At 42.6% G+C, this 9,685-nt stretch overlaps 1 long non-coding RNA gene across 2 annotated transcripts; it reads left to right on the top strand.

Moving 5' to 3' along the window:
• The first annotated feature begins 4,959 nt into the window (after positions 1-4,959).
• On the top strand, positions 4,960-8,425 carry LOC107267345. 2 transcript variants are annotated; one of them, XR_001537592.2, is made up of 5 exons: positions 4,960-5,700; positions 5,781-6,244; positions 6,373-6,740; positions 6,816-7,080; positions 7,141-8,425. It is a non-coding gene; the product is annotated as an uncharacterized LOC107267345 (long non-coding RNA). The 2 variants fall into 2 exon arrangements; XR_003059592.1 differs by having other exon boundaries at positions 5,781-6,256.
• The last annotated feature ends 1,260 nt before the right edge of the window (positions 8,426-9,685 follow it).

The raw sequence follows: 9,685 nt of genomic DNA, 5'->3' as shown, positions 1-9,685 counted from the left end.
TCACATTCCTAATTAAATTATTTACCGTAAGAGAGGAGGACGCACTTTAGATGTAGAATGCAGCATCCGAGATGTGTACAGGGGAATCCCCGAATAAAGGACGTAAAAAATTATCCGAGCGTGCCACCTATCAAGAGACGGGTGAAAGAACAAAATTCAACTATGTATACCGACAGAGTAAATAGAGAGAGAGAGAGAGAGAGAGAGAGAGAGAGAGAGAGAGAGAGAGAGAGCATCAAAGTGCTACAAGCATGGTCGTATCGGAAGAGAAGAGCGAGAAGATGGAGGTTAGTGTAAGAAGGGGGTAGATGAGGTCAAGGGGTAAAGTAGATCGAGTTGATTAACGAGCGCCTTTCATCGTTACCCTCTCGGGCGCATCCTTACGCGCGTTAAAGGACCGAAGCATCTCTGGATCCTTGCTCCACTGCTAAATGGGTGCCTGTACTGACTGAATCAATGTCAGATCGTCCTTCCCTTCATTTATCATGCCACTTTCCTGCCTCGCTTTTGCTCTTCTGCTGCAGACTCGACTCAGCCCCCATTACTCGGGGCGTACCTTTATCTTTGATTTTATTTTTAAATCGCGCGCCGCGTGAACTTGCAGCGTTACAAAAATCTTAAGCTGCCCGCGCCATAGGATAAAACGATTGACGGAAAGATTAATTGACGAAATTGAGGTTAGACTACCGCTTGCATTATTTGAAAATACCTACGTGTTTCTGTGGTATCGGGAATGCTGCTTTGTATACGTCGTGAAATTTGTATCGTTCAAGAATTACGAATGGAGTGGATGGATTACCTACAGTTTCCTCACATCCTGACAATGAGAAAGCAAGGTAAAGCTAAATGGATATTTGAGGGTGAATCAGATGTGGAATAACGAATAAATCGGATGATAAGATTTGCATATTAGTAGAGTTGCCTGTCTGCGTTCACGGATGGAGAAAGCTCACCGCCCATTTCGTGTTGCCATTTCAGGTCCCTGTTATTCATTCAATTTGAGTCTCGGCTGGGATGTTTGATATGAACGAGAGTGACTGTGAGAATAAAAATAAAGAAAAGAATACCCTGTTTAATTTTTCTTTCGCTCTCCATCTTATTATCTCCCTGATGTGCTGCGATGTCTCGTGTAGTTACTCTGACTTGATTTTATAGCAGGGATAAACACTCTCTCGAAATTTGGGTCACTCCTCTACATAGAGGTAGCATCAAGCGGAAACGCAAGCCGTTTTATTTTTGCAACTGCGGAGCCGGAGACATTGATAGCCCCACAAAAAGTAGCAAAGATTGAATCGCTCCTACGGGACGTCCTGTCGTCTGTGGAAAGGTACCGAACGAAGGTAGAAGATGAAGGAGGAAAAATAAGAGAAAAGAAGGAAGGAAAATGGAAAAACGCAAAAAGGAATGAAACCGAGGGAAAGCGTAAAGAAGTATCAGGTTGGATTGGGATAAGTGACGTACCTTATCCCTGGATGGATGAAAGTGTCGTGGCCGACTGGTTATATCGTACAATTTCAAAAACCATATATCCATGAAATTTCATCCTACCATCTTTAACTGCAAGTAGGAAAGGTATTAAATGTATTCGAATTCTATTTAAAGATCAAATTATATTTCTAGTAGAGTAGTACCACGGGTTTTCCGCCGTCAATAAGTGGCGCTACGGGTGCTTAAATTTCAATTGGTTTCAGTTTACTGGCTTCTAGAGGGCAGCTCTTATTCGACTTGCAGACAAATGTCGACCATTCAACATGTTCCTTGTGACATGTTACCGTTCAAAGATGAGACTACCTTGGAATTGAACAGTATAAGGTGCTACAACATTCCTCACGAGAATGGTTGGACTTTTTTTTTCCTTCCACCGACGTACTGGCTGTTTTATATCCATGACGAGGGTTTTACAGTCTGCTGCAACGCCGTCTTCCAGTTAACCTCAAAACTAAAATCCTACCGAGTAAGAATGTCTTAATTCACATAGTTTCACTTAAATATTTAATCCTAATTCGGATAATAATTTCCAGATAATATCCAATAGCACATAGACATTTTGAACGACCTGCTATTGAAAGACGGCATGAAGCGTGAAATATGAATCAGCACGTCCTCGTGCTTTCCTTTCGTCATCTTTCCCTTCTCATCGATGGAATAACATCCCGTTCGTAATATTTCTTTACGTCATACTGAAATTCGATGACTCTCCGTTTTCCCTGGTTCAATTCAGCCCCGAGTTGTAATCGACGAGCAGAGACCAACAGTGATCTGCTATTTATTTTCCCAGGCTCGTGTAACCAGTGCGTTTTCTTTTCTAGCCAGGTTGAAATGTTAAATTGAATTTCGGCGGGAAATTCAAAATGAATCTATTTTGATCTATTTGAAGATAGACCACAGCAGATACGTCCGAGAGAAGAGTCAAGCCAGGTCGAAGTGGCGAGAAGTGAGAGACTGAAAATAGGGGATGAAAAAAGGGAAGAAAAAAAAATAGAAAAGATCGAGCTGTATAACCAGGGGGATAACGTATTGGGGTGGCGTGTGGATATCGATTGACAAGGTAAGGCAGTTCGAGAAACTAGAAGGACATAAAGGAGATTGGACGAGGAGGCGCGGCACGCACTTAAACCCTACACGTATACATATCCACCTACTCTGTAACAGCTAGGGTGTCGCAAGACTGACATCTATATCTATACACTATGTATATATACCCTGTATACACTGGTATGTATTACATACATCTAAAATATCGGAAACCGAATATAGTCAACTAGGACTAACAGTAAGGAATATTCATTTTGACGTTTTCATTGGACGTATAAGGTGAATGTTGACAGAAAAAAGGTCTAATAATATAATGCATAGATAACCAGGCTTGGAACGTTAAAGCTTTATACGCGTATGGTCGCTGCTCGTAAAGCTTCCTGGATCTGGGTCGCACTCGTGGTACACGCCCAAGATAACAACGAGAACGGCTGGCTTTTTTTCTGAGTGCCAAACGCGACAGTGCGAAAACCTTTTCTCGTTTTAGATACAATGGAGAAGAAGCATCATCCTTAGGTTTTGGGCGGAGGGGGGGGGGGCTGTTGGAAGCCGATAATGGATCTTGGAATTAACTAAGTTTGTAATATTCAATGTTTACGCAGCTCTTACTTTTTCTTTTTTTTTTACAGTTCATAACCTTAGCATGACCAATAAGAGGAAAATTTGTTGAGAGGGCGCTGTTCTTGCTGACGGATATGATATTGCAGGAAATAGCTACGTGATTTCCTGCACGGTCCATGCACGAATAATACTGAATACAAATGGGGATGTATACACATATAGGTAGATAGAAACAACAGTAAATTATGTAGGTGGTTTTCAGAAATACAAACAGGGTGTCTATGTTTGAATAATCGAGCGGATGTACTCCGTAATTTGTTACAGTTGGGGTAAGAAAACGTGATTTACGTATTTTGGCCGCGAGGGTCAAAGGTTATATTTAGGGTAACGGTGGTTTTCGAGATGGCGCAGATGGAGGAGGGTAAGAAGAGGAGGCAGTTGCAAAAAAAAAAGATAAAAGTAAGGTCAATGCGTTACTCTCACTGAGGGTTTAACCAATCGTGACATATTCGTATCAGGACCTCAAGAGAGAGAAAAACAAAGAGCATCACTGATCTTTTTTTGGAGATAAAGTACTTTGCGAAAAATACCCAAAAGTGCCTTTGCTCCACTTCAAACGATTCCGAGTTAATGAGAAAAAAGTGGCAGGGTGAAACCAAGAGAAAAAAAAATATAAAGAGTTGAAAGGAAGGTACAGGTTATAAAGAGGGAAATGATATTACCATCAGAGACCTCGAGAGAGCGGTTATGATTTTAATTTATAAAATCCTTAAGCAAGGATTACATTTAACATTGACAAGTGTTCGTGAAAAAGAAAGTATTTACCGTTTTGCATTGCCAAGGGGAATACACTGTGTGCTGTTATCTATGTTGATGGATATACTTCGTGGTCATTTGTTCAATAACGCTTAAATACCAAAATACCAAAATGCCGGTTCTGAGCTCAACTATTTACTTGTTGGTTTGGCTTGGGTTAAAGCTAGAGAATCACTTTACCGGTACACTTAACGCTTACAGCTTCACTCGGGTTGAAACCTTGATGCATTTTAGGTCACCATTGGAATTCTCCGTGCGTTTGAAACATCCACGCACAAAGCCCGGCCACCGGGTACTACGATATTACAAGCTAACACTGGATACGTCAAAGACACGTGTTGCCGCTGTCACTCTGGTTTGTGTAGTTTGCGGAAATTCCTAATAGTGCGTGCACATAGGCCTGACAGGTCTATGCTTTTATGCATGGCTCCATCGCATCCTGGGACTTTGATGAAGAGGGAATATTGTAATGAACGAATTGATTCAATTTTGATTGAGGCTTCAAGGAAGAAGGGAGCAGTATGGATGATGCTATGGATATAGAATTAATTCAATAAGTTTATTGTGAGTAGTTGTTAAAAGCAAAATATTCTGAAATGGTAATTTAAGTTTTTCAATTAATTCAATATACAGTCGATTGTCATTGTGCGTAAAATTCCTTTTCTGGAAGGTTAATGGATGTCGATGCGTGAAACAAGTGATTGGGTGGACGTTGCTAAATGGGAAGCCGACACTGTCGCAGGTATGAATATTCGTCAAGTGGCGTTTACGTTGAGAAGACAAAATGCTGGTCAGGAGATATGCGTCGTTTAATGAATAGAATCCATCCAACACTGTTGTACGAGCCCAACTCAAAGGCCGACAAGATGAATAATCGCGCGCGTCAAAACATTTCATTTTCTCCCCTAGCCAAACCAAAACCACCTCGACCCGGCTTCATGTCCAGCCTAACCAATCCCGAGCGTTAGGACTTGCCAAGGGATTGCAGCGAAAGGAGATAAAGCCACGTCCCTAAACAATTAATTAAAGTATGCGGCCGGGTAAAAGTTATGTTTCGTTTGGTAAAAGTAACTGGATGGAGAATCATCGTTCCTTTTGTCAAAGAGAGTTAGTGAAAAAAAAAATGTGAAAAACCGAGGAGATTGTATAACCTGTAATCTCACGAAGAGGATTCTCGATTGGAAAAGGCCTTTGCTTGACTTTTTCCATCTTACACGTGTTTTCTATATACGAGGAGAAAACTTTTCCATAGGCGACGATTAAATAGTGTGACATCTGACCTGGAGGATCAGAAAGTTTTCAACTGCTGACGAGAACTCTTTGGGGATCGCGAAATGAGAACTTGCGGCTAGTTCGACTACGTTCGGCTTCGCTCGGCTTTGCTCGGGACTTGGCTCGGCTCACGATCGGCTCAACTTCACTTGGTTTCCTCTGACAATCTATGAGCGCAGCTCGCGGAATTTCATTAGCATCGAGCGGAACGGGAGAACTGTCCAAGTCCACAGTGCGTCCTAGGACTTCTTTGCGGTACGAGAAATCCCCCCGTCAACTGGAATGCTTGTCTCAGGGCGGAGCAGACATTTTTAACTGGAGCGAGAGACACACCCGGACGAAGTAGCTGCTACTTCGAAAGTGGAAAATTCGAACTGGCTCAAAGTGGGCGGAATGGTGGACGGTCAATCGATTCTTCGAGAACGAAGGAGAGGGATCGTTTATTGGAAATATGCGTTTGCTGGGAAATTGGCAGCGTCAAGATTTTCCAATAGTTTTCAGACGAGGTTATGTCTGGTAAGTATTTAACTTACATACGATCAGAATCCATAGACACGTCCGATAATAAAAACTTGTACGATTATTGGATTTTCTAGAAGGTTTGGCAGATACATTGCGTTAAGCTCTTTGCAAGTGGTCAGTGCGAATGCGAAGATCCAATTTGCCGACGGGCGGGATTGTGGCCGGCAAACGTTCGCTAACGTCCCTCATTCCAAAGTCCATTACGGATTCCGTGGAATTATGCCGATTAGCTGGGATCTCGGAATTTACAGAAGACTAACGCCCATCATCATGAAATTTCATCTCATGAAAATAATTAAAACCCATGTCGTTCTGTCAGTCGTTCCTGAACTCCCACATGACACCAGTAAGCCCTAGAGAGAATTACCTTCGGTCAAAACAGACATTGGTCCATTGAATAACCTTAAAAATGCCAAGTGAGCCATTTAAGAGCAAAAGGCGCAATAATGTCCTAATGAAAATTATCCGACTTTATTGCGGAGAAATCGATCAGCAATTCCAACTTAATTTTCACCCTACGCGGCGCACGTTAAATACGGTACTTTATAATGTCAGTATATTGCAGTGATAAATGTAAAATAATTCTCAAACCAATTTTATTTTGCTAAATCAAATCTATTATTATCTGACTTGCTCCTATGATTTAAAAAATTTTAACTCTTGCAGGATACTTGCTTCGTCATTGCAGCAATTATTAATCTGTTTGGACAATGACAATAAATATTAAATTCACCAAACCTGGCACAGCTTGTCAACCTCTGGCTATGGACTTTAACCTGGTTCTTGTTGCTGGTTATTCGGCTGGATCTCTCATGATTTTACAGCATCGCTCTGGATATCACGGAAACGTTATTATACTATTTTGCTAATGTTATTGTTGCATTACAACTTCCAATTAGCAATGCGGTGAACACGCCGGAGGCACTAACAAAGACCGATACTAACTAAATTTATATGGTTCCACTGTGTGACCAATATGCACGTCCTGTCATAAAGCAACTTGACGATCGAGCGTGATCTACGTGTTTATAGCGGTATGTTTATCCATTGGAAAATAACGATTGCGTATTATCATCTAGTAAAGTAAGGCTTACACGTGTTATTTTTAGATAGGAGTTCTCGTGAATCGAAGAAATTTATTCCCTACCACGTAACAGCGACGCGTTTACTTTTACGAGTGACGGAAATAGGCAAAAAAAAAAGAAGAAAATCCTGCCAATCCTTCTGAATCATTTGAGTAAATCGAGACGCTTCTCTTGTGCCAAAATTTCCCTGCGGAGCAAAGCAGCCGTATAGCCTAAATCTACGTGAAACCACAATACACAATGATATAAGACATTTTCCAAATAACGGCTATTATATTCAGCAACGGAGGTAAGACGTGACTAACGTTGATAACGTGTTATTTTACTCAGCTTGTAAATTCCTTTCCAGCCTTGAACGTGCGTCACGACCCCTTGGATTACACAGGCTGTTGCTTTATGAGTTTGCACGTTTGTGAAGATTCGCCATGGAACTCCAAGCGTCGGAACGGCTTCTGCTCCTTCATCCCTTACACAAGGATGTGTAAATTTCTCTATATCAAATCGAGATATATCTTCCATAACTAATTTTCATTCCTCCGGAGTTCAAGATTGTGTATACTTAGCTTCATAGCTACCCAGTGGTTGTTCTATTTATTATATTCAACGATCAAGATACAGACTATAGTATAGAAATATATGGTACAGGATCAGACAACAAGCCATGGATTGTTGTTTGTTCGCAGCTACAAAGTTTATCGGTTTCTCAGCGATTTCTCAAAGTTCCTCTTAGGCTCCTGATTTCGCTGAAGCCAAGAACCCAGGACTCGCCTCTCTCTGATCCCCCGGGAATTCCTTTGGGAACTTTCCGATATTCATATCTGCTCGCTACTACATGAAAAATTCCAAGCTCGCCTCTTCCCATCCTTGGCTCCTCCAGTTATAAAGGATTCGCAGCCACTTACAATATCAGCAGAATCCCCCTTTTCTTACTTGGCGCTAGGATCCCTCTCTGCCACCACGCTGACGCCCTTGATATGGACGCTACGGATCGCTCTGATCCTACCATCCAATTGCCATTTCTTTTTCGGCTTCCGGCGTCCTCGCGCTTCTTCGGATTAACCAGTTATGAGCTATTAGGTTCCTATCGACTACTTCACTTTATAACCATTTTTAGTTTTCAATCGCCTCCTCTTCTCTCTTTCAGTCTGGCTTCCATACCTCAGCCGACAAGCACCAGGAAGTCAAACATTTTTTGATGCCCATCTACGTGCATTCACATTCTGAATACTTGAGTAGGCGGATAATTGAGGTTTCCGAAAGTGGGCAAGTTGCGGTGCGAACGTCACGATTTACCGGGCTTCCAGAATGGGCCATTAACTTGAATAATCATTGTGGTCATATTTGTGGGAAAGGGTTTGCATAGATGCAGTTTATACGTAGGACCACTAATGTATCTGGGACAGCTATCGCGCGGGGTCAGCCATGCGGATTTAGCTTGGCAGAACTATTATCTCCATCCTAGGAATCACATGGGCACTCCTGGACGTGAAGTATTCTTTTCCTCGTAAAGCTCAGTTTTAACTGATGGAACCTATCGGAAGAGACGACTTAACGGATCCTGTAGATTTTTGGGGTCGCGTAAAATCAGTAAACGCAACTGGATGTACGAACGGAAGCGAACGGTTACGGAAATGCACGGTCGCTCAGGCTGCTAGGTTGAGCTAGAGAGGGTCGGAGTGAGAATCAGGCAAATAGTGCGCGATACAGAGAGCAACGAATCAGAACGTAACAGAACGAATCTGAACCATCAAATCGAAATTCCTTCACCAATTAATACATTTGGAGACTCACCGGAGCTGATGCAGCTAATCCGTGTAGGCCGGGAACTGCATCCAGGAGACACTCAGGTGGGCACTGCATTATATCTCCGGAACACTCACAGAAAATTCATACGATTTCCTAGATATCGCGAGAACTACACGAGCGAGAAATTTCTAAACCGTATCGAAACATAGCTAGAAAAACTATCAACAGACAGCACGGGAGCGCGATGCAACTCGTGACACCTCGGTCGGTGTCCCGAGACAGACTGCTTTGACAAAATAGCCAAATTCGAGAACTAATCATTCTGATCATCTGATTGGTCGAGATCCTTACAGCCGATAACTCTTCCATCTCCCTCGAGTCGTCCCTTTAAACCAAATCGGGAGCGTTCCTTAGCGAATCGGTACGTAACACCTGTGGAGATCCTCCACGGCCGCTTCCCCAGGGCATCGGGCGACAGCTGGGCACCACATCCTTAACTCGGGCCAGGGGGTTCCTCCTCTGCCCTTAACCGTATCAAAACCTTCGAAGCTGGAGACCAGCGGGGCGCCGGTATCTCACCCGGGCTTCTGCCGGTCCGTGGAGACGTCTCCGTCGGGTACTCTCCTCTGCCGGGCAACTGGATACGTCGAGACTATCTCCCCACGGCAGATTCGAGCACCTCGACTTCAACTACACAATACGAAATCATACGAGAGCAATGACTTAACTATACGAATCAACCCGAAAGCGTAGCTTCTGAGCAGGGTGGCGACCCGAAGGGAACCAGAAATTGAGAACGTTATCAGTATCAATAGCGGGATTCGTCTTGTGTCCGTGAATCGAAAAATCACGTTACAATATATATATAGGATATATGTTGCACCTTTGGCCTTTACCTATATACATAATATCCATAAGGTATTTATCCATATGGTACTTTACCCAGCATATCGTGCGTGTATTTGCGTGACAAATGTTTCCAGAATGTCATCACTTTTCGAGTTCGTGTGCGGCACGTTGTCACGTGACCCGCTACCTACTACGTATACCAAACTAACTACTCGTACGTAACTAGGGAGGCATAAAAAAAATATATAATAAAGTAAATTATACTCACATGAAAATTACACGTATATTTCTTTCCTTTC

This window comes from Cephus cinctus, unplaced genomic scaffold, assembly GCF_000341935.2.
Source record: "Cephus cinctus unplaced genomic scaffold, Ccin1 Ccin1_scaffold0401, whole genome shotgun sequence".
NCBI lineage: Eukaryota > Metazoa > Arthropoda > Insecta > Hymenoptera > Cephidae > Cephus > Cephus cinctus.
The sequence above is the reverse complement of the archived record's forward strand: the minus strand, read 5'-3'. Positions and strand labels throughout refer to the sequence as shown.